This window comes from Cervus elaphus, chromosome 12 (assembly GCF_910594005.1).
Source record: "Cervus elaphus chromosome 12, mCerEla1.1, whole genome shotgun sequence".
Lineage (NCBI taxonomy): Eukaryota > Metazoa > Chordata > Mammalia > Artiodactyla > Cervidae > Cervus > Cervus elaphus.
In genome coordinates, this window is record NC_057826.1 from 2,764,343 (window position 1) to 2,789,688 (window position 25,346).

General features: G+C 46.2%; 1 non-coding gene across 1 annotated transcript; it reads right to left on the bottom strand.

Annotated features, from left to right (window-relative positions):
- Positions 1-24,010: 24,010 nt before the first annotated feature.
- Positions 24,011-24,082, bottom strand: TRNAC-GCA. The gene has a single exon. It is a non-coding gene; the product is annotated as a tRNA-Cys (tRNA).
- Positions 24,083-25,346: the final 1,264 nt, after the last annotated feature.

A 25,346-nucleotide genomic window follows, 5' to 3' on the forward strand; every position in this document is an offset into this window, starting at 1 on the left:
ACGTGAAATAAGCGTCTTCGCAGGTGTGACTAAACTAGAAACTTTGAGAGGGAGAAATTAGTCTGGAAATTACCCCAGTGGGCCCAGTGTCCTTATAAGAGGGAGAGGGACATCTGATTTCAGACAGAACGGAAGAAGATCCTGCACTGGAAGCAGAAGGAAGCAGCAGGGATATTACACGCTGGCTTTGAGGATGGAGGAAGAGGCGAAGAACCCATGAACGCAGCTGGAGAACTAGAAGAGGCACCAAGCCTTCCCCAGCACCCGTGAAAGGAAGCACTCTGCCAGCACCTCGGTCTTGGCCCAGTAAAACCGTTTCGGATTTCTGGCCTCTTAAATGGTAAGAGAATAAATTTCAGTTGCTTGAAGCCATTTAGTTTGTGGTTATTTGTTACGGCGGCCGTAGATCACTAATACCAGAGGGGAGGCTGAGTGCTCCGGTGGGGGTTTGGCGGAGGGCTTCCGTCTCCCCTCACCTCCAGGCCAGGCTCAATCGTCCGGGCTCCCCTTAGCCCGGGCCCGTGCCTCTCACCCAGCAGAGCAAGGTCTTGCTTATCACCCCACTCTCGGGAAAGGGGCTTAAGCAAACAGCTGTCAAGCACCATGTGAAAATATTTCCTTCAGCCACCCACAGATCTCACTGAGAAGATATGGACAAATAACATTTTCTTCGACTTTGCGTGTTTCCAGCGCTTTTTGGTTACCCCTGTAGATTACCCTAGGGGACCTCACGTGTTCATAAACATGGAAGTTTTTCAGCAGTAGCTTTGTGACTCCTTGCCTCAAAGCACTGTGATTGTGGGAGGGGTCCAATTCAATGTCACATCAGGACCCCATGGCTAACTGATTTCTGGAAGGTGAGCGGTCCCTTTCAGATGGGGCTCTCTTGGCCTCTGGAGTGAAGAAAGCAGTGAGTGTTCATAGGGATTTCTGTCTGGGAAAAGGTGTGAATTGTTAGGGATTATCTGAAATTTGATACACGCTTTCAAAGGTTCAAATCCGGCTGTGGGCTCCCTGAGGAAAGGGAAGGAAGAAAACTGCTGAGCAAATAAACTCCATCTCATATAAAGCCGTTTGAGGCAAATGAGTTATGGAAGGTGCCTGTAATTTGCACATAGATGCTTGACTAAAGCCCACCTTGACCATTTTCAGAGGCCAGGAATATCTCTCTGCCTTCCCCCTCCTCTTAACCAGTCTCCTGCTTCTGGCGTACCAATCTCTGCTCAGCACCAAGCCGGTGAGACTTACAGGGGGTCTGCTCCCTAAACCACCTGTTAGAGCAATCCAAGGATCCTCGACCTCCCCCTCCAAGGCAAGTGGATCAGGCCATGCAGCAGGCTGACAGTCTAATTATTCCAACCATCAGAGGCGTCTCCTGTGTCTCTAATCTACCTTGACAAGCCGGTGGTTTGTCACTTGAGGCCTCTTTAATTGGCTGCGTGATTGACACAAGTGTAGGGGGCCTTTTATTTTAAGAATTGAGGCGAGCCTTTGCCTTCCAAATTAGCTCAGTTACATGATGCCAAAGACCTAGTTTGCACCCTCCAGAGGCTAGAATCGGAGTCTTGCAGTCACTCCGCCTCTAGGTAACCAGCAAGAATGGCTAGAACAGACACCCAAGCAGTTTTCTGTGTATTGTTTACCGTTCACCGAAGGTCTCCTCAGCCCTAGGTTGACCTGCCATCCCTTTCAATAGCATTATGAAACAGGCTGCTACAATCTTAATGTAGGTGGCCCCTCAATGCACGATGCACAATGCACGATGTTTTGGTTGCAAGTGAAAGAAATCTAATTTTTTTTTTAAATCAGAGTTCATATAAACTAGAAGTCCAACAGTTGAGCTGCCTGGGTTTGGGTGCTTAAACAGTACGGACAGGGCTCTATTACTGTCTTTGCAACTCTCAGTTCCACCTTCCTTCTGGGAGAATCTTCTCACATAGTAGGAGAGGTGACCGGCAGCAGTGCCAGCCTCGCCTGACATGAATGGTCCTCTCTCCCGGAGAATAAGCATGCCTCACAGAGCCCACGTTAGCATTGACGGAGGGCTCTGACTGGTCCAGCCTGGGTCACATGCTCTCCTCTTAGACCAATCACTGAATGCAGGAAAATGAAGCTTTGTGATTGGCCCATCACTGGTCATGTGACCAGGAGGCTGTCCAATGGGCTGGGCCTGGCAGAACCTCCTGAAATAGGGAAAATTCCCTTCCCCGATGGCAGACAGGACCAGCCACAGTGAGACAACAAATCCTGCACAGATTGTAGAATTAAAACTTTCAAATCCAGTGCCCTGGTAAGTTCTGTGTCTCCACAATTTCCTCCAACAAGCCTCTTTGTCCAACAGTATAGCCTGTCAGGAAAACCCACCTGGAGTTGTCAGGAAGGAGGGTTCTGAACCGTCGGAAAGCTGGCTGGGTTTCTCCACCCTCAGGAGGCTGTGCTACTAATTGGGAGTAGATGGCTCTGCCTCTGGTCACGGAGACCTAACTGATCAGAAGGGATTCTTGCCTCCTCCAGAGGATGGCAAAGGCTGGGGGCTCCTTGGACGGGTGTTGATAAACCCGGGAAGGAAGCAGCAGTCATGCTGACTGTTCCCTCATAGACCTGCACCCCCTGCCAGGCCCACCTTCCCTATACCCTTGTCTCCCTTGGCAGCTTGGGTGGCACTGGCCCAACCTCGGCTAGAACATCTGTTCTAAGGCTGGGAAACTCGGATGTTCTCTCTGGTCTGCCCTTTCGTAGGTTTCAAAGATAGCCTTTCCTCACTGGACTTTCTCCCCTTTCTTTGACCGTTTCATGGGTTTTTAAGCACCAGTCCTGATGTGGTCATCGCCTGCAGCAGTTGTAAAAACTTCAAAGAACATCTGGTTATTGATCATTTAAGGCTTCTTATGTGTGTCTTATGTGTGAAATTAAAAGATACTTGCTCCTGAGACTAAAAGCTATGACCAACCTAGAGAGCATATTAAAAAGCAGACATATTACTTTGCCAACAAAGGTTCATCTAGTGAAAGCTATGGTTTTTCTAATAGTCATGTGTGGGTGTGAGAGTTGGACAATAAAGAAATCTGAGCACCGAAGAACTGATGCCTTTGAACTGTGGTGTTGGAGAAGACTCTTGAGGGTTCCTTGGACTGAAAGGAGATCCAACCAGTCAATTTATATTTGTTGGAAGGATTGATGCTGAAGCTGAAACCCCAATACTTTGGCCACCTGATGCGAAGAACTGACTCATCGGAAAAGACCCTGATGCTGGGAAAGATTGAAGGCAGGAGGAGAAGGGGACGACAGAGGATGAGATGGTTGGATGGCATCACTGACTCAATGGACATGAGTTTGGGTAAACTCTGGGAGTTGGTGATGGACAGGGAGGCCTGGCGTGCTGCAGTCCATGGGGGTCGCAAAGAGTTGGATACAACTGAGCAACTGAACTGAACTGAACTGAACTGAACTGAACTGTTTGTGACTTAATCATGTGACTGAAACAGACTGTGTCTGAGCTTGTCACTGAATTTTTTCTCTCTTCTCCCACTGGGCAAGTTTAGCTCACCTCGCCTAACCACTCAGCACAGTGAGTGTACAGATTAATCTCTGCCAAGCATTCCTTTCATCTTACCATCTCATGGTTTTTTTCCTGCAGAATGAAGGATAACCTCCTCAACTATTCAGCCTCCACAATCCTTCCCATCCTGCCCCACCCATATCATCTCCTACTTCCTTCCCACAGGAAGTTTTTATTTCAGGAAATCTCTTCTGAACTATTCACACAGTTGTGCATCCTTCATCACAGCCCACTTTAGAACATTTTCCGTTACCCCCGAAAGAAACCCTACGGACCTCTTATCCACTCCCCCAGCAAGCTGCCATCACAAATTCCTCCGTCTCCTCCAATCCCAGGCCACCACTAACCTGCTTTCTGTCTTATAGATTTGCCTATTCTGGACATTCACATGGATGGAATCATAACATATGAGGTCCTTTGTGACTGGCTTCTCCCACTTAGCATCAGCCTTTCAGAGTTCACCATGTTGTGGCATGCGCCAGTACTTCATTCCTTTTCACTGTCCGATAATATTCTATCATATGGATGCCACATTGACTTCATTATTTAACAGTTAATGGGCATTTGGGCTGTTTCCACTTTGAGGGTTTTATGAATAATGTGACTGTGAACATCATTCACGCACAAGTTTTTGTGTGGGCATGTTTTCATTTCTCTAGGGTCCAAACCTAAGAGTGGAATTTCTGGGTTGTGTAGCTCTATATTTAATCTTTAGAGGAACTGCCAGACTGTTTTATAAAGGAGCTGTGCGGTATTACATTCCCACCAGCAGCATGTGAGGGTTGTAATTTTCTCCACGTTCTTGCCAATAGTAGTCATTATCTGTTCTTTTTATTATAGCCATCCTGGTGGATGAAACATAGTATTTCACTGTGGTTTTGATTTACATATCCTTGATGACTAGTGAACATCTTAGCTTATTGGTCATCTGTTTATCTTCTCTGGAGAAATGTCTAGTGGGATCCTTCACCCATTTTTCAGCTGGTTTATTTGTCTTTTTATGTTGAGTTGCAAGTGTTCCTTATATATTCCAGATAGAAGTCTATTATCACATAGGGGATTGTCTAATCTTTCCTCCCATTTTGTGGATTTTCACCTTCTTGATTGTTGTCCTTTAAAACTTATAAGCTTTCAACTTTGGTAAAGTCCAGTGGATCTATTTTTTCCCTTTTGTTTCTTGTGCTTTCAATATCTAAGAAGCCATTGTCTAATCCAAAGTCACAAATATGCGTGGCTTTGTTTTCATTTACAAGTTTTTTAGCTTTAGCTCTTACATTTAGGTCTATTATTCCTTTTGAATTCCTTTTTTAAAATAAGGTGTGAGGTATGGGTCCAACTTCATCTTTTTGCCTGTAGATAACCAGTTGTCCTAGCACCACATGTTTTTTTTTAAAGATTACTCTTTTACAAGATTATTCTTCATTATCCTGGCTCCCTTCTCAAACAACTAGCCATTTCTTCCATTTTACCCTTCTTAGCTCTTCTCTCCTTCATGTTGTGGTACCACCCAGGCCTGGACTGATTGAACCACGAAAGCCTGCTGATTCACGTGCTTTTTGGACATTTGTCTTCTTTGGAGAGATGTTTATTCAAGTCTTCCACCCATTTTTAAAATCAGGTTGTTTGTTTTTGTTGTTGTTGAGTTGTGCAAGTTCTTTATATATGCTGGATATTATCCCCTATCAGATGTATGATTTGCAAATATTTTCTCCCATTCCATGAGTTGCCCTTTTCATCCTGCTGAATATGTCTTTGATGCACAGAAGATTTAAAAAAATTTTTTTCTGTAATAAACTCTGCTTTATTCAGATAGCAAAAGGTTGAGGATTGAACATGTTTTTTTAAAACCTCATTTGCACATCTTTGAAACCAGAGGAGGAGAGGACATCCCTGGGCTAGTCACCTGGGGTGACCTTGGCTGACGGACAGCTGGGTGAGGGAACTGGCCCATCCTCACACTATCCTGCTAAATACTAACACCCCAGGAGCTCAACCCCAGCTTCCAGGGAAGCCAGCGTCAGGAGGAGATTGCAATTCAACCTGTCTGGCCAAGACAGGATTCTGGGGTCCCTCCCTCCCTTCCATCTGGCCCCTGTGGCTATTACAGAAGTTTTTAATTTTGATGGAGTCCAGTGCATCTATTTTTTCTTTTGTTGCCTTTCTCTGGTGTTATATCCATGAAATCCTCCCCCAAAAGCTCCATCGGCTTTTGAACAGCCTTCTGGTTTCCCAAGTTTGCTCCAGTTTTCATGGGGCTTGACCTTCTGCTTGAGATTTTCAGCTTCCTATTTCCATGTTTACCTTGTTAATAGAGCATCATCTCCTAAGGTGACTTGGATATATGTCTTTACTGTTTGAAAATAAAAAATGGAACCAAAGTATCTTTCATCTACCAAACTGAGATGCTATTCTGTGCTCTGGGGCAGTGTTTTTCAGTCCATTCCCTGAAGCATCTAATTGCACACGGTAAGAACATACATGCTCAAATGAGCATGGGAGATGCCATGGTCTACCTCTTGTAGATCTAGAATGCACATTAGTGCATTAAAGGTTCTGAGAAGTCCTGTGATAAAGAAGGCCGTTTAATTTTGTTGAACAAGCTCATTTACTCAGGGGAGGGCCTTTTTGCCTCAGCACACCATTGACTTGCCCAAAAAGGTTTTCCCTAAACACCCTCGGAAAGCTCGGTCTTAAAGAAAAGTGAGGATGAAATGCACGTGCAGCTGGAATAAGCATTACTCTTGATCTAACAAAGCTCACCTTTATTTTTGTCTCCCACATTCCTGATGCTTTATTCAGTGGAGATAAGTTGTCCGACCTACTCTAGAGGGTCATTTGACTTTTCTGCTCACTTTGGAATAATGAAGTACTACAGTAAGTCTCAAGCAGAGTCCAAGTTCAGGAATTTGAATGCTCTAAGATACTCAACTCGACTCTGATCTTGACTCAGCTCAAGCCTGCCTGCCGTGGGGACATGGGGTCACTGCTGGCTCCTCCCTCTGGCTCTCTGCTTTCCTCCTCACCCACTCTTTTCATTTATCTATTTATTTTATTTTTTTCTTTTGGCTGCACTGAGCTGGTTCTTCACTGCATCCCTCAGGCTTTCTCTTGTTGTGGAGCGTGGGCTCTGGAGCTTGCGGGCTGTCTCCTTGTGGCACAGGGGCTTAGTTACCCTGCAGCATGTGGAATCTTAGTTCCCTGATTCAGGGATTGAACCTGTGTCCACTGAATCGGAAGGCAGGTTCCTAACTACGGGACCACCTGGGAGGTCCATCCTCGTCATCAACTTTTTACTGCAGTTTGAACTTTTCCTGGTGGGGGAGGGAGGAGACTCAAGAGAGAGGGAAACCCACACTCTTCTCTGTGATTTTGCTTGTTCTCAGCTCACTCTGCTCACTGCACAACAGGCCAATAAATCTGAGAGACAAGATGTTGAGGCAAGGAGTAAGACTTTATTTAGAAAGCCAGAAGACCAAGAAGATGGCAGACTAATGTCTCAAAATAACCATCTTATGGATTCTGGATACCAGGTTATTTTATAGAACAAGGATGGGAGGGAAGTGAGGAAATAAAAGGCCGTCAATCTGATAAATATCCCTAGAATGGCAAGTCTCGGGCAGAGGATGTGTTCATTTCTTCCTTTCTGCCATCCACAGATGAACAGGGTCCTGAACAAAGGCACTTGTTTAACAGTCAGGCAGAGGGCAAGGTTCTCTGAGGCAGGTGGTTATGAATGATTCTAATAACAAAAACAGTGAAAATAAGTCAGAGTTCCAACATGTTTGGTGGCTCAGTGGTAAAGCATCGACCTGCAATGCAGGAAACACAGGTTCGATTCCTGGGTCAGGAAGATTCCCTGGAGAAGGGTATGGCAACCCACTCCAGTATTCTTGCCTGGAGAATCCCACTGGACAGAGGAGTCTGCCGGGCTAGAGTCCTTGGTATCGAAAAGGAGTTGGACACAACTTTGCGACTAAACCACCACCGCCGTAATGAGAATTGGCTCTTCCCTGCAAGATGCTCTCTCTGGGCTTGGGGATGGTCCGGGATGGCTCTTATTGGTGGGCACCTTTCTGGACAGGCCCCGCTGAGCCCTGTCTCCTGCATCCCGTTGGCTCAGGCTGGAGCATCTCTGTTCTGAGGGGACCCTCCTCAGCCCATAGGTATGCAGCAGGCAGTTTCATCTTGTACCTGCTCTTCAGAAGACAGTAGAGCTTCAGAGACCAACTGATCCGCTCTCCTTTACAGATGCAGCCCCTGATGGCCTTGACCCAGTGCTCTGAGGTTACTGTGACTTTTTGGCTCAGCCACCTCTAGTCGGGGGGAAACACTTCCCCAACCCTGCTCTGACCATCCCTGTAGGAGCAGCAAATCCCAAGTGTCAGCCTTGCCCTGGAGCCCCACCAGAGCAGTTAGTCAGCATTCCGTCTGTTCAGTACTCCCTGGGTGGCACAAACACCTCAGCTTCCATCCAAACCCATGTAAGATTTCTCAGTCACATGTCAGGTCCCATTCCTCTGAGGCTTCAGCATTTCAAAGCCCTGGACTTGGAATCAGAGGCTGGTACCTGCGTCCTTCTAGAAGCTCAGTGAGGTGACAATGAAGTCCTCTCACTTCTGTTCGAATTCTTGGTCTGCCAAAGGATCCAGGAACAGAATATTGCGGTAGGTTATCACATCTGCATATGGAAAGTATCATTCTCATGATCCCTTTGGGCTCTTGACCTTGTCACATGGGTTCACCAGTTGAAACTCATGCTGGAATGGTATTGTTCTAACATCCAGCCACAGACGGTAAACCTTTAGTATTGCCTAACATGATAGGTGCTCAGAATGTGACCTTTGTTTTGGCTTCTCTCTTCCTCTAAATCAAAGCCTCCCCATTTTTCTGAAGCCAGCTACAATAATTCTCCTCTGCAAGTCCTCTGAATGCTGTAAAGAAATAGAGGACAACAATAGAATGGGAAAGACTAGAGATCTCTTCAAGAAAATTAAGAGATACCAAGGAAGCATTTCATGCAAAGAAGGGCACAATAAAGGACAGAAACAGCAAGGACCTAACAGAAGCAGAAGAGATTAAAAAGAGGTGGCAAGAATTCACAGAAGAACTGTACAAAAAATATCTTAATGACCCGATAACTATGATGGTGTGATCACTCACCTAGGGTCAGACCTCCTGGAATGCGAAGCCAAGTGAGACTTAGGAAGCAACATGACAAAGCTAGTGGAGGTGATGGAGCCCCAGTTGAGCTACTTCAAATCCTGAAAGAAGATGCTGTGAAAGTGCTTCAGTCAATATGCCAGCAAATTTGGAAAACTCAGCAATGGCCATAGGACTGGAAAAGGTCAGTTTTCATTCCAATCCCAAAGAAATGCAATGCCAAAGAATGCTCAAACTACTGCACAATTGCCCTCATTTCACATGTTAGCAAGGTAATACTCAAAATCCTTCAGGCTAGACTTCAGTAGCACCTGAACTGAGAACTTCCAGATGTACAAACTGGATTTAGAAAAGGTGAAGGAACCAGAGATCAAATTGCCAACATCCATTGGATCATAGAAAAAGCAAAGGAACTTTTAAAAAAATCTACTTCTGCTTCATTGGCTATACTAAAGCTTTTGACTGTGTGGATCACAACAAAATGTGGAAAATTCTTCAAGAGATGGGAATACCAGACCACCTTATTTGTCTCCTAAGAAACCTGTATGCAGGTCAAGAAGCAGCAGTTGGAACCGGACATGGAACAATGGACTGGCTCCATATTGGGAAACAAGTATGTCAAGGCTGTATATTGTCAGCCTGCTTATTTAACTTATATGCAGAGTACATCATGTGAAATGCTGGTCTGGATGAAACACAATCTGGAATCAAGATTGCTGGGAGAAATATCAATAACTTCAGATATGCAGATGATGCCACTCTAATGGCAGAAAGCAAAGAGGAACTAAAAGCCTCTTGATGAGAGTGAAAGAAGAGAGTGAAAAAGCTGGCTTAAAACTCAACATTTAAAAAACTAAGATTTTGGCATCTGGCCCCATCACTCCATGGCAAATATATGAGGAAACAGTGACAGGTTTTATTTTCTTGGGCTCCAAAAATCACTGAGGATGGTGACTGCAGCCATGAATTAAAAGACACTTGCTCCTTGGAAGAAAAGTTATGACCAACTGTAGTCCATGACTATAAGGTTCATATAGTCAAAGCTATGGTTTTTCCAGTAGTCATGTACGGATGCGAGAGTTGGACCATGAAGAAGGCTGAGTGCTAAAGAACTGATGCTTTCAAATTGTGGTGTTGGAGAAGACCCTTGAGAGTCCCTTGGACTACAAGGAGATCAAACCAGTCAGTCTTAAAGGAAATCAATCCTGATATTCATTGGAAGGACTGATGCTGAAGCTCTAATACTTTGGCCACCTGATGTGAAGAACCAACTCACTGGAAAAGACCCTGATGCTGGAAACGATTGAGGGCAGGAGAAGGGGACGACAGAGGATGAGATGGTTGGATGGCATCACCGACTCAATGGACATGAGTTTGGGTAAACTCTGGGAGTTGGTGATGGACAGGGAGGCCTGGTGTACTGCAGTCCATGGGGTCAAAGAGCCGGATATAACTTAGCAACTGAACAACAACAACAAGTCTTCCAAACCAACCACCCAAGAGTGATTATAGCTAATGGAGCCTCAAACCCCTGCCACCAGCAGGCAGCTGTGATGCATGGTATTGGGTAACCTCTTGAGTGCCACAGTTTGTAAAATTCCCTACTTGGGCTGGTCTTTTTTACCCCAACTCTGTTTAGATAGAATCGGTATTTAACACTGTGGAAACTTAACCTGTACATGTTGAGTTGATACAATCATGTAGCACAAAAGTGCTGCCACAGTAGTGGCACCTAACACCTCTCTCTCTTCTCCCAATTATTGTGTCTTTCTTGTGGCAGGAATATTTAAAATCTTAATTTTTATGTATATCATACAGTATCATTAGCTATAATCACCATGATGCACATTAGACCCCCAGAACTTACTGGGTTTTTAACTGCAGTTGAACACTTTGACCCACCCCCCAGCCCCTGGTAACCACTAATGTACTTTCTGTTTCTCTGAGTTCAGCTTTTGTGGCTTCCATATATAAGGGAGGTCGTACAGTATTTGTCTTTCTCTGGCTTATTTCCCCGTCCCTGGGGCTTATTTCACTGAACGTAGTGTAGGGGAGGTCCCTGTGGGGCATGTCAGGTCTTAGCCTCAGCACCCAGGATCTTCACTGCATTCTGTGGGATCTTCTGTGCAGTGAGTGGACTTTGTGCAGTTGTGGTGCTTCGTCTCAGGAGTTGTGGTTTGCAGGGTCTCACGCTGTGACCCACGGGCTCCAGACCACGCAGACTCGGCAGTGGCAGCGCGTAAGCTTCGATCCCACAGCATGTGGGACGTTAGTTCCCCGACCAGGGATGGAACTTGTGTTCCCTGCATTGCGAGGTGGATCTACTGCCCCACCAGAGCCATCCCTAAATGTTCTTTTAATAAATGAACAAGTTGATTACATGAAGCCAAGAGAGAAGATGACAGGAAAAAAAGGTGTGCATCCAGGCCCAAAATTACTGTAATAAAAGTGCGTAATGTCATTTCCTAGAAAGAGCTCAGGTTCTAGAGTTGTACTGACTCTACCATAACCTTGGGGAAATTTTTTATATTAGTTAGCATACCATTTTAACTAATAGGACAAAGAGTCACAGTGGCAACAAGGTAAATTTGTTTCTCTGACCTAAAAGGCCAGAAAGGTCACCTGGGCTGGTGAGGAGGCTCCTTGATCACCAGGGACCCAGGCTCCTGCTGTCTTGGTGCTCTGCCATCCTTCAGTGGGGCTTCCAACTTGTGACTCAAACCATGTTTGGCTTCTCTTGTGTCTATGTTCAGGCTGACAGAGAAAGGGATGAGTGACGAGGAAGACCAGCTCCTCCTTTTAAGGGCCGGGGGCTCAGAAGTTGCACTCTACACCCCCATTCACATCCCATTGGGTAAAACTTAGTCATATGGCTACATTTGACTGCAAAGGAGTCTGGGAAATTCATTTTGGGCTGGAGAGTAATATTCTGAGCTAAGAAATCCTATCACCCTCGAAGGAAAAATGCACAAATAGCAGTCTCTGCTTTATTCTTTTTTTTCTTAATTTTAAGATTGATTTGTTTGTTTGTTTTGACTGCACTCGGGCTTTCTCTTGTTGCAGAGAGGAGGGGCTACTCTTTGCTGAGGAGCACGGGCTTCTCACTGCAGTGGTTTTTCTTGTTGCGGAGCATAGACTCTAGATATGCTGGCTCAGTAGTTGCAGTTCTCAGACTCTGGAGTGCTGGCTCAGTGATTGTGGAACACAGGCTTAGATATCTCGTGGCATATGGGATCTTTCTCCACCAGGGATCAAACCCGTGTCTCCTGCACTGGCAGGCAGATTCTTAACCACTAGACCACCAGGGACGCCCTCTGCCTTATTTTTTTTTACCGCCACTCCACTCCCAGTCCTCCACCCTATCCTGTTCTTCATTTATAAAACATGTTCCTCATTGTGTTACAATCAAATGAGATGAGTTATTTGGAAGTATTTTGTAATTCCCCAAGTTCCATCCAAACACAAGCTAACTGATGGTAAATGAGTAAAGAATACCAACAAAGGAATTATAGAACAAGGGGAGATTCATTCTAGCTGAAATGATAGAGGAGTTTACGGAGTGGGTAATTTTTAAGTTGCACATTGAAATATTGACTGGTACTTTTAAGGAGGAAAACAAAGGAAGTTGTGGGGGGGTATAGAAAACATCACCTTTGCCCAGGTGATGGGCAAAGTAAGATACAGATAGGGAAGTGAGAATTTACATGCATGTTTGAGATGCCTCGTGGGGACAGTTTGGGGAGTGCAAGGGCAAGAGGAGGAATTGGACCAGAGCAGGAAGAACCCTGATGCCATGCAACAGTTGGAGGTCTCTGGGTGGGAAGTGGGAAGCCAGTGCCCGCCTCTGCTAAGGGTCGGATGCAATTTTCTCCATGGAGGGCCCGTACCTGGAGGAGGATGGCCTTGGAGACTGAGAGGCCACTTAGCAGGCTGGGAGGAGAGTCCCCGTGAGATGGGACGGGGCCTGAACCAGAGCCATGAGAATGGAAAGGTAGGGATGGGCTTGGGAACCATTTCACAGGTAGCAGATGGAGTGACGAGTAGGTACCAAACGGGGTTTTACCAATGACCACTGACCAAGAGGGAGACCCCAGAGAGCGGGGCAAATTCAGGAGGAAGAAAGTAAATTCAGAACCTGCAGATGTGAGTCTGAGCACCTCCCAGCAACGGGAAATTTGAAGTGTGCTGATAAAATGGATGACAGAGAACTAAAGAATTTACCAAAATGATAAAGATGCTTAATCAAATGTACTGTTGCCTCTTAGAGGATGATCTAATGTCTAAAATTTCAGACAGCCTAATTAAAATTCAATCTTGGGGAATAACTTCTTTTCCCTTTCTGGAGTCTGAGCTTTTGTAGCTCACTCTTTACATGCGAGCAAGCCGGGGCTGTGTCTCACTTGATACACAAAGGGCATTTCCAGAAGCCCTGCACGGTTAGATGTGCATCTCACCAGAGGGTGGGGAAACATTTGGCCATTTCTTTTCTTTTCCTCCCCAACGCCCTCCTTTGATCTGGAGATATTCAGACCTTAGTCTCCAGTCCAGCTGTGAGAAAACCTTTCCAATTTGTGTTCATAGTGACAGGAAGAGGTTAAAAGTATCGTCTTGAGCTGAATCACAGATCCAAAATGAAAACCGAACAGGAGGTGGCAAGTGAGTTTTTTCCCCTTCAAAATTTTCCATCTTTGTCATAAATTGATTATGCAAAAAGTGTAAGCCATTTAAACATCACCTTGAGAGTTCGCAAGGACAGTGAAAGGTGCTGGGTGGAGGTGGAGCCTGGAGATCTTCCCCAGCCACGAGAGGTCATTGGCTGCACCGTCTCACCCTGCAGAACTTGGAATGACTGTCACCTGGTCCTCAGGAATTCAGCTCATCATGCTGTAGGTTTGACCTTGAACATCCTGAGCTGGGAGGCAGAATTTACCAACCACTCTAGCTATTATGATGATCATTTTCCCTACACATTTGGAGACCCAAGTGGCCCAGGCTACTTGGTTACAGTAAGAACAGTGTTACATTCATCATTCAACAAGAAGGAGTAATTAGAATGTAACTAAAATCCCACAATGCGTTTTGTAGAGAACATCAATTGTTTAGCTCAAAGATAATCTCTCATAATGCTTTATCCAAGTTCTGTGGCTACAGGGGCCTCAATAACACCGCCGAGGACTTCATTGTCCCCACACTGGGCGAGGCTTCAGATGCTCTGCTCCTTGAGGACCTGGGAGTGCTGCCAGGGCGTCTGTAGCCAACTTATCCCTGGGCTGCAGGGCTGGGACTAGGGGGTCACAAGCTAGGACTGCAGGGCTTCCCGGGTGGCTCAGTGGTAAAGAATCCACCTGCCAATGCAGAAGATACAGGAGTTCAGTTCAGTTGCTCAGTCGTGTCTGACTCTTGGCGACCCCATGGACTGCAGCATGCCAGGACTCCCTGTCCATCACCAACTCACGGAGTTTACCCAAACTCATGTTCACTGAGTCTGTGATGCCATCCAACCATCTCATCCTCTGTCGTCCCCTTCTCCTCCCGCCTTCAATCTTTCCCAGCATCAGGGCCTTTTCCAGTGAGTCAGTTCTTCGCATCAGGTGGCAAAAGTATTGGAGTTTCAGCTTCAGCATCAGTCCTTCCATGAATATTCAGGGCTGATTTCCTTTAGGAAGGACTGGTTGGATCTTCTTGCTGTCCAAGGGGCTCTCAAGAGTCTTCTCCAACGCCACAGTTCAAAAGCATCAATTCTTCAGCACTCAGCTTTCTTTATGGTCCAACTCTCACATCCATACATGACACGGTTTGGACTAGAGATGGTCAGTAGACATTGTCAGTGGCCTTGGAGTTCCTTCTGATGCACTGCTGCAGGCAGCCACTTAACTATAAGTGGTTGGAGCTACACATGAACTGATAGGGCGAGTGTGCTGGTGGGTGTTTAACAACTGGCTCTCTGTGGGAAAAAGCCCTGGTTTGTCATGTTTGCCGATTTCTATGGCGTGAACACTCCTCTGTGGCTGATTTCAAGCTTCCATCACAAAGTCACTGAACACACCGTTGGGAACGACGATCTCCAAAGAGCCTTTTCTTTTCAGTCATCTATGATTCTGAATCAAACTGTGATCTCTAACGCCTCTGAGAAAGTTGCATTCCCTAAAGTCATTGCTTTTTTAATTCCTCTCAAAGCAGATAGGTGTGAGGACTTTGTTGGGAAAGTGGGCGTCCAGGGAGCAGGAGTGGAGAATAGGGGAGTGAGGGTCAGGGAGGAGGCAGACGCACAGCAAGGATGCATCCAGTGGGGCGGGCCGCCCCGGCCTGCTGGACTGGCCAAGATGTCACACCGAGACCACGTCACTCAGATTGGCACTTGGACTCTTGCACCGGGACTGGAGCCCAGCCAAAACCCAGGATGGGACTTGAACACATGGCCTTTTAACTGAGATCACACCACTGGTCTCAGGACTTAATGAAGCTCAGGTCCTTGATGTCCCATCACGGAAAGAATTCAATGAGAGACAAAGTGATAGCTAAGAGGTGGGTGTATTTAGAGAGATACACATTCCATGGACAGAAAGTGGTCTGTCTCAAAAGGCGAGAGTGGCCCCAAGGCAGGGGTTGTCTTGGAAAGTGAGAGCGGTCATGGGAGAAACGTGCTCCGCAGACAAAGTGTGGGCCATCTCAGATGAAAGCGACCTTGAAATAGGATGTGGTTAGTTTTTATGGGCTGGGTAATTTCATAGGCTAATGAGTGGGAGGAGCATTCCACTATTTGGGGGAAAGGTTGGAGGTTGCAGGAACTGGGCCCCCCTCACTTTTTGGTCTTTGGGGGTTGCCCTCGGAGCTGTCATGGCGCGGGTGGGTGTGCCCCTTAGCTCACGCTCATGTATCACAAGGAGCGTGTGATGAGGCTCAAGGTCCACTGGGAGTCAGGTATTCCACCATCTGGGACCTGGCTGGTGCTAACCAGTGTTCATCATACTATGATGCAGTTTTTGTCATATCCCACGTCTTTCAAAAGCTGTGCCCTGCCCCTGTGCCTCCTGTTTTGGTGAGAAATGCATCTGTGGGACTGGTTGGAGGGAGGAGAGACAATGCCTGTATCCATTCCTGCTCTGTTTCAAAATGGGCACAACTTTGACCTTGCATTACTCTCTTTCTTTCTCTGCCTCTATCTCTGTCTCTCTCTCCCCCCTTGGAATACTAGTCCTGTCAACCCAGCCACCACGTTGTGAGAAAGCCCAAGCCACTTGGATAAGCCATAGGTAAGTATTCCAGCCAATTGCCCCAGCTACGTCCTCCACCAACAGCCAGCGTCACCCTCCAGCCACGTGAGTAAACAAGCCTTCAGATGATTCCTGCCACCATCTTTGAAGTTTTCCAGTGGAGGTGCCATTTGTCATGAGTTAGGAGCAAGCTATCCCATTGTGCCCTGACCAAATTTTGGCCACCAACACACACCATCCCACAAAGAGATAATAAATATTATTGTTGTCTTAAATCATCCACTTTTGGAGTAGTTATGAACCCATCATACTTTCATACAAGTCCCTATTTAACCTTTTATTTCTAAATTGAAGAGTCCTCTCTAGTGGTCCTTGGATTGCAAGTAAATCAAACCAGTTGATCCTAAAGGAAATCAACCCTGACTATCCATTGATGCTGAAGCTGAAACTCCAATATTTTGGCCACCTGATGTGAAGAGTTGACTCATTGGAAAAGACCCTGATGCTGGGAAAGATTGAAGGCAGGAGAAGGGGATGACAGAGGATGGTTGGATGGCATCATTGACTCAATGGACATGAGTTTGAGCAAACTCCAGGAAATAGTGAAGTTACAGGGGAGCCTGGCATGCTGCAGTCCACGGGGCACAAAAAGTCAGGCACAGTCTAGTGACTGAACAGAAACTCTTGTGAAATCTGTCTTCAAACAGCTTAGTGCCCGCTTGGAATTCCCGTGTCGTGTGTCCTGACTTGTGGGGCAACACTGGTTCCAGCACAGACCTGAGCACCACTGCAAGGGTACACACGGCCTCTGGGTGTACCCCCGTGCCTGTGGAGGAGGCGTGAAATGGGGGGATCTGGGAAAGGAGGAAGAAAGAAGTGAAGGAAGAGGAGGAGAAGGGCACTCGAAAGGGACAGGAGGGGCGGATGGTGGGGGAGAGGACATGTTGCTGAGGAGGCTGGTGGTCCACACCAGGTGGCCTCGGATGGCCCCGTCTTGCTGACTGACTTCCCGGGAGGCCTTGGATGACCTTCTCCCTGCAGGAATCTGATGAGTCACACACATGCAGTCAGGTAGGGCGTGGGAGGGTGTCTGCCTCCTTCCTTCATGGCAGGAGACGCCAGCTGGATACTGCCGCGTCTGACTTTGATTGAACCACCACTTCCGGTCAGGTTCTGTGCTAGACTCTGGGAACGTGAGACACTCCGAGTCCTTGCCCTCAAGGAGTCAGAGTCCATTCGAGAACAGAGTTTGAAACAGTTCAGTCACTAGTTATGCTTTCCAGGGGAGGCTTCAGCTAAAATTTAGGAAGAAGCTTCTGAAATAATTAAACATGTGAGTGCAGTAATGGTGGGGCATGGGGGCAGAGGAGGGGAGGGAGGAGGAACCTGACGGCATGGATTTAATTAAAAGAAAAAACACTGCCATTGATTTTGAAAGCCCTTGTCTGATGTTCATTAACCATCTGGGACTGGTTTGATGGTTGGCTGTAGAGATTTTGGTAAAAAAAATGAAAACAAATATTTCCAAACTGAGCATGTTTTGAGTCTGATGATTGGACATCAGTTAGAATACTTCTGAAGAGATTGAAACCAACTCAAACTGACTTAAGTAAAAAGGGAATTTATAGGCAGATGTAACTGAGTAGTCAGTTCTCTGGGTTGAGAGCACAGATTTCAGACTCAGACACATTCAGTGAAGATTCAGTTTTTCTTCATCTCTACACCCTGCCTCCCACCATATTGGTTTCACCCTCATGTTTCCCAAGATGCTGTTAACCTTGCTAAGCGCTCCCCTCATGGTGGCAAGGTGGCTGCATGGCTCCAGCCCTCATCCTCCCAGAGTCATTTTCCTCTAGCCTAGCATGACTTTCAGATGCCTCTGGTTAGGCCATGTGCCCAAGTCTGAAACTTTCACTGTGGCTGTTGTAGGACTGATTAACTGGCTCAGCCTATGGCATGTGGGGCTGGGGTGGTGGAGATAAGGAGGCCTGACCCAACCAGCTGGACTGAGGAGAGGTTTGGATCATCACAAAAATTAGGGATTTTCATCAGGAAAAAAAAGGGAATGAATGCTGGGGAATACCATTAAATGGCCCCACCGTGGCCCAGAGATGAGACAACAGGAAGTCCTGGGGGCAGTGGAAGGCAGCTCAGCACACAAAGGGAGTCAGGCCAAAGTGATTCTGGAGTCAAGGTCAAGTGGGCCTCACTGCCCCAGCAGAGGCTCACAGGCCACCGCACGTGTCTGTGTGTGTGTTTCCCTCCCACTGAAGGCTGTGACAGCCACAGAGGGGCCCCATTCTTGTCCTTTTTCAAGAAATAGTTGCCATTCAGCTCCAAACAGTGCGATTAGTTTGAAGCTAAGCCGTGCCGTCCCAGGGCGCCCTCGGCTAACGACTGAGCTTAGCAGGGGGACTAGAGCCGACTGTTTCTGCCCAGTGCAGGACTCCTCTAAGGGGCAATCTTTGCCCCTCGGCTGAGACCCGTCCCGTTGGCTGAGACCATCAGATCTGCTTTGTTTGATCCCTGAATCACTGTATAGCAGGTCTCCCACCAATCAGGAAGACCACACTCAACTGTTCAGTAAGCAAAATATATTTTTGATGGGACTTTTTTCAGTTCAGTTCAGTCGCTCAGTCGTGTCCAACTCTTTGCGACCCCATGAATCGCAGCACACCAGGCCTCCCTGTCCATCACAAACTCCTGGAGCTTACTCAAACTCATGTCCATTGAGTCGGTGATGCCATCCAGCCATCTCATCCTCTGTCATCCCCTTCTCCTCCTGCCCCAAATCCCTCCCAGCATCAGGGTCTTTTCCAATGAGTCAGCTCTTCACATGAGGTGGCCAATGTGTTGGAGTTTCAGCCTCAGCATCAGTCCTTCCAATGAACACCCAGGACTGATCTCCTTTAGGATGGACTGGTTGGATCTCTTTGCAGTTCAAGGGACTCTCAAGAGTCTTCTCCAACACCACAGTTCAAAAGCATCAATTCTTCTGCGCTCAGCTTTCTTCACAGTCCAACTCTCACATTCATACATGACCACTGGAAAAACCATAGCCTTGACTAGATGGACCTTTGTTGGCAAAGTAATGTCTCTGCTTTTTAACATGCTATCTAGGTTGGTTATAACTTTCCTTCCAAGGAGTAAGTGTCTTTTAATTTCAAAGCTGCAGTCACCATCTGCAGTGATTTTGGAGCCCAGAAAAATAAAGTCAGCCACTGTTTCCACTGTTTCCCCATCTATTTGCCATGAAGTGATGGGACCAGATGCCATAATCTTAGTTTTCTGAATGCTGAGCTTTAAGCCAACTTTTTCACTCTTCTTTTTCACTTTTATCAAGAGGCTCTTTAGTTCTTCACTTTCTGCCATAAGGGTGGTGTCATCTGCCCGTTGAGGTTAGTGATATTTCTCCTGGCAATCTTGATTCCAGCTTGTGCTTCCTCCAACCCAGCGTTTCTCATGATGTACTCTGCATAGAACTTAAATAAGCAGGGTGACAAGATATAGCCTTGACGTACTCCTTTTCCTATTTGGAACCAGTCTGTTGTTTCACGTCCAGTTCTAACTGTTGCTTCCTGACCTGCATATTTGACTAGGGCACAAATTCCGTTCAGGAGGGCTCCATCCCTTCCAAAGTCCCCACCTCCAAAAACCATCACACTGGGGATTGAGTTTCAACATATGAATTTGGAGGGTGGGGAGACGGGGATACAAATATTCAGTCCATGGCCTCTGTCTTTAAATGGCTGCCCTTAGCAAAAGCACAAAGGAGCTCTGTTAACCCAGCTGTCGGTTCAGTGTTTCAAATAATATTTTTCTAGAAATGTGACATATATAGAAAGGTGCACAAAACGTGAATTCCTCAAGATCAGTGAGTTATCACAAAGCAAAACACCCCTGCACTCACCATCCAGTTCAAGGGAAAAGTCATTTCCTCACCCTAGCTGTCTCCAGCCCCACAACACATCCATTCTCAAAATTCTTACAAGTTTCTCATTCTAAGTTTAATAGAGGAAGCAGATTCATCCAACCTCTTTAGTCAATGGAGTGGCAGACTGGAAAAAGTAGAGAGAGACTTCATTTGGTTTTGTTGGCTCTAACCTTAAAAAGCAAGTTTTATCTTTAAGATGTTTTCAAGACCCAAGTATCTTCCAGATTTTGGATAAGGAAGCAGGGAAGTGGGGAGGCAGGAGTTCAATTTTGTTCTATCTTTGTTCTGAAGTCTGATCTTGATAAGCAAAGAATATAATTAAAATGGATTACAGACTATTAAACGCAAACAAGAACAAAATGATTGCAGTGTATGTAAGCCAGTAATTAAAGCTTTAAAAGAGGAAAAAGTCACCATCACTTAAAACGTTTATTTGTCAAGGCTAGTAACAAATATTGACACGAGAGTTTTTTTCTTTTATTTTCTTCTTAGCATCAGGCTCTCAGCAATTAGTGGTGCATATTCCAGAATCAATACAGCCTCGGGTCTGAAGCAGTAAGATCCATACATTTTAAAATTAGGTGGTATAATAGCAGACTGGCTCCATAAAACAGACTTCCTGGCGGCGTATTTCAATTAGTGCTTATTAGATGACAAACAGAAACAGGTCAGGACAGCATCTCCTTAAACTGGTTTTATTGCAAAGATACCCTGATGATGACCATCAGGGAGAGAGGCCTTTTGGTCCCCTTTTAATTTTTAAATTTCTCTTTAACCATTTTTAAATCGAAGTATGGAAATATTACATAATTTGCAGGTTTACAATATAGTGAGTCACAGTTGTTAAAGGTTATACTCCATTTATAGTTACTATAAAATACTGGCTGTATTTCCTGTGCTGCACATATATCCTTGCAGCTTATTTTATACCTAATGGTTTGTACCTCTTAATACCCTTCCCCTGTTTTTGTCTCCTCCTTCCCTCTTTATGGGCTTTCCTGGTGGCTCAGATGGTAAAGAAACTGCCTACAATGTGGGAGACCTGGGTTCAATACCTGGGTCAGGAAGAATCCCTGGAGAAGGGAATGGCTACCCACTCCAGTATTCTTGCCTGGAGAATCCCATGGACAGAGGAGCCTGGTGGACTAAAGTCCATGGGGCCGCAAAGAGTTGGACATGACTTATTGAATTAGTCTATAATATCCCTCTTTCCACTGGTGACCACTAATTTGTTCTTTATACCTGTGAATCTATTCCTCTTTTGTTAGATTTACTAGCTGGATAGTATTTGTAGATTCCACAAGACGTGATATCCTACAATATTTGTCTTTCTCTGCCTGGCTTATTTCACTTAGCATAATGCTTTCCAAGTCCATCCATGATGGCAAAATTTCATTCTTTTTTATGACTGAGTAGTGTTTTACTGTGTGTGTGTGTGTTGTGTATATATATATATATATATATATATATATATATATATATATACACACACCACCTCTTCTTTATATATATATGATATAAATATATCTTTGTGTATATATGTGTATATATCACTTCTTCTTTACCCCTTAGTCTGTTGATGGACACTTAGATTGCTTCCATATTCTGTCAATTGTGAATAATGCCTATGCCATGCTTAGTTGCTTAATGATGCCCAACTCTGTTAGACCCCATGGACTATAGCCCATCAGGTTCTTCTGTCCATGGAATTCTCCAGGCCAGAATACTGGAGTGGGTTACCATGCCCTCCTCCAAGGGATCCTCCCAACCCGGGGATCAAACCCAGGTCTCCCGCATTGCAGGCAGATTCTTTACCATCTGAGCCACCAGGAGTGCCCAAGAATACTGGACTGGGTAGCCTACCCCTTCTCCAGGGGATCTTCCCAACCCAGGAATCAAACCGGGGTCTCCTGCACGTCAGGCAGATTCTTTACCAACTGAGGTACCAGGGAAGCCTGACTAACGCCTAAAATCCTCTAAATTCACTCGCTTGCACTCCAGGAGATTTAGCTGTTACAGCTGCACGTGGATTAGAGCCTTCTTTGGACTCAAACGCCTCCTGTAGTTTCCTGCCTGCCCAGCGGAGGCTGGGTTTTATCACAGGTGGAGACCAGCATCCCAGGCAGGGCCGTGACCCTGGTGGCCAGGAGACAATGGTCCCCATTCTTATGTGCCGTCAGGCTTGAACAGTGTCCCTGTCTCCCCTGGGACAGTTCAGGCCCCAGATATCATCAAGCACCAGGCGCAGGGCCTGTGGAGAGGCATAAAGCCAAAGTTCTTGACCTCAAGTTGTCTTTGAGTAGTTAATATAAATAACCCTTAGCATTCTTCCTAATTCTGTTTCCCTAATACTGTGAAATCCCCTTTATCTGGCTTTGTGAGAGGTGATGAATGGAGCCTGGAGCTCCCTGCCTGCCTGTTTGCAGACCTGGACTCTGGCTCTCACCAGCGATTTGCCCATCCAAGCAGTAAAATACTTGTGGGACCAGTGTGTCTGTGAGTTTGAACCCATGCAGGGTTATAAATAAGTCCCTCTCTCCAGGGCTGTAATGAGAATTAATGAGGTTTAATTTTACCAGGTCTTGCCGAGCAGGGGTCAGGCCATCAGGGGCTTCTGTGAATCACAGAACAGATTGTGTTTATCAGGACTGATCTCCTTGCAGCATCAGGACAGAGGGAAGCAGCCTGATTCTGCCAGGAACCAAGAAGGCTAAGGTGCTGATGGCCAAAGCCCGGAGTCGTTGGGTAAACGGAGGGAGTTGCTGGGGGGGCCGACCCCCGGCCACGGGGCAGGCCAAGGTCAGGCCCAGAGTGGGCTCAGAGCGAGAGAGAAACGCACTGCCTTCCAGAGGTCTGGTGTGGGCTCTGGTGCAGACCAGCAGAGCGTGAACACTTGGGATGGGGAACAGACCGGGCCCAAGGCGGGGTCTGGAGGGCATCAGAATGAGAGATATGTACCATCTGTAGAACAGGGACTTTGAGATAGTCATCCCTGGGTCCTCATGGGGATTAAAGGAGTGTTGACTGCCTCTGGCTACAAGCAGCAGAATTTGAATTTGTTCATTCAACCAACTTTGACCTGATCTGCTTTATACTGTATGGGATGAGTTTTGCAAAGACCTTGTCACAATTTTTGTCTGAGGACCTATGGGAGGTCTCTGAGAGGTAGGAGGGTTAAACCCCCTACAGGAGCATCATCTGTTTCCATGGCTACACAAGGATGCAGAGTAACAGTGCATCCTTAGCTTGGAAGATCCAGGCACTGGATGATGAGGGGCACCCTTGTGAAGCCAACTCCATTATCAGCCCACTCTGCCTCTAAAATGTACCCTGATCTGATCACTTCCCAAGACATGTGATTATATTAAGCAAGAACAGCTCTAACCCAGCGCTAAGACATTCCTGTCTTGGCTTTGGCAGGAGGGAATCTCTGGGTACTGCTAGAGCCAGAGGGACCAACATGTGTAGACATGGCAACATCTGGAAAAAGAGACACTTCTTTCCATTTGTCACATTTTACTGAGGAGGGAAATCCTTCCTAGAAGCTCCTTATAGTGTTCCCCTTGGGGATCATTGGCTAAGATGGCAGTCACGTGTTCTAACTCAGGGGAGCCTGAGGAAGCAAGTTTCTGCTTGTTCAACCCTTGGCTGGCTACACAACCAAGAAGGAGGAGATGGGAAATTACAGTTGATGAGGCCGCAGGGACGTCTATCAAGGGGCCCTGCACTGTGCTTGCCACATAGAACTCAGTACACGCTCATAGCTTTCACCTTTCATCCGCTCATCCCACCATTACCAACCACCGTCTCATCCTGTTACCTTCGGTGATCCTCATTTCTGTCCTAGAACTGGCCTCCCTCCTGAGACAAAAGATACAGTACGTCTGATCAGCTAGTGCACACCCATGGGTACATGGCTTCCTCCAGACCCAGGGAGGCCACTACAGAGGGCTACAAACACCCGCAGAGGATTGGCTTTCTCTCTCCCCTTGCGTAAAGCTGAGAACCAGAGGATGAAAGGGAAAGGGAAGGAAAAGGCGCTCGGTCATGTCCGACTCTCTGAGACCCCATGGACTATGCAGTCCGTGGAACTCTCCAGGCCAGAACACTGGAGTGGGTAGCCTTTCCCTCCTCCAGGGGATCTTCCCAACCCAGGGATCGAACCTGGGTCTCCTGCATTGCAGGCAGATTCTTTACCGACTGAGCCACCAGGGAAGCCCCAACTACAGAATAATGCCAGGTAACTTCACCTCAACAAAAACATTCACACCTCGCTGGTCTTTCAACATTCAGGCTGTAGACTCTCTTAGTAATACAGATCCCCAGGGCAAGCCCGCCACCTGAATTCCCACCGGCCAAGGTGACTGTGCTCATTATTGAAACCCCACAGAGCAGGAGTGAACCATTCTCCAGGGCGGTCATACCCTCCAATTAATAACATATATGTCAAATCCCACTAGGGGCGACTCCAAGACACCTTTCAAAATGATTTGTTTCAAGGAAATCAGTTCCCTTGGAATACAGCCTGAAACAAGCCAGCTTCAGGCTGAGAATTAAAATGCTTGCTGTGTGTACTATTAAACAATACTTTTACAAGTTGCAAAAGATATAATCCCATTATAGAAAATGTAGAGGATAAGAGAAAAGACAAATAAAAGCCCCAAAATTCTACCACGCAAATAAAACCAGTGTTGTCATTTTGGCGTAATGCCTTCTCAACATTTTTCCTTTGCTTAAGTGCCTTTAAATAGTTATAAGCACAGCATACATGCTAGTTTTATTATAGTTTTTTAGCTTATGGTTAAGAAGTATTTACTGGGTGTGTTAAGGCTCCTGGCTCAAGGTTAGATGATAACAGTTCAATGAGTACAAGACAAGCAATGAAAAGACACAGAAGCAACACAAGTGAATGGAAGTGGGGGGCAGGGGTTATGGAGGTGCTCCAGGAAGGCTTCCTGGAAGAGGTGCTGTGTAATCTGAGACCCAAAGATGCATGAGAATGAGCTCGATGAAGAGGAAATGGGAGGAGAGGTCTCTGCAGAAGGAAGTGTTTTTCACAGCATGGGTAAGACCCAGCTGAGCGAATACATGGTATTTGGAGAACATGATATGAGAGTAATTCATAATGATGGGAGCTTGAACTCTGTTATATACTGAGTCCCCCCAAGTTTCATATGTTGAAGCGTCATCCCCGGAGTGTGAGTATATTTGGAGATAGGGCCTTTAAAAATAATTAAGGTTAAATGTGGTCATAAGAATGGGGCCCTAATCCAAGAAATCTGGAAGAAAGAAAAAGACGAGATTGATTATAAAGAATTAACTTGCATGGTCATAAAGGCTCATAAATCCAAAATCTGCAGAGCTGATGTCCCAGTTCAAGTTCAAAGGCTGGAAGTGGCTGTGGAACCACAAGGAACCAGCTCTCCATTTTGAAGACTGTCAGGAGGGAGAATTCTCTCCCACTTTGGAGGAAATCCTT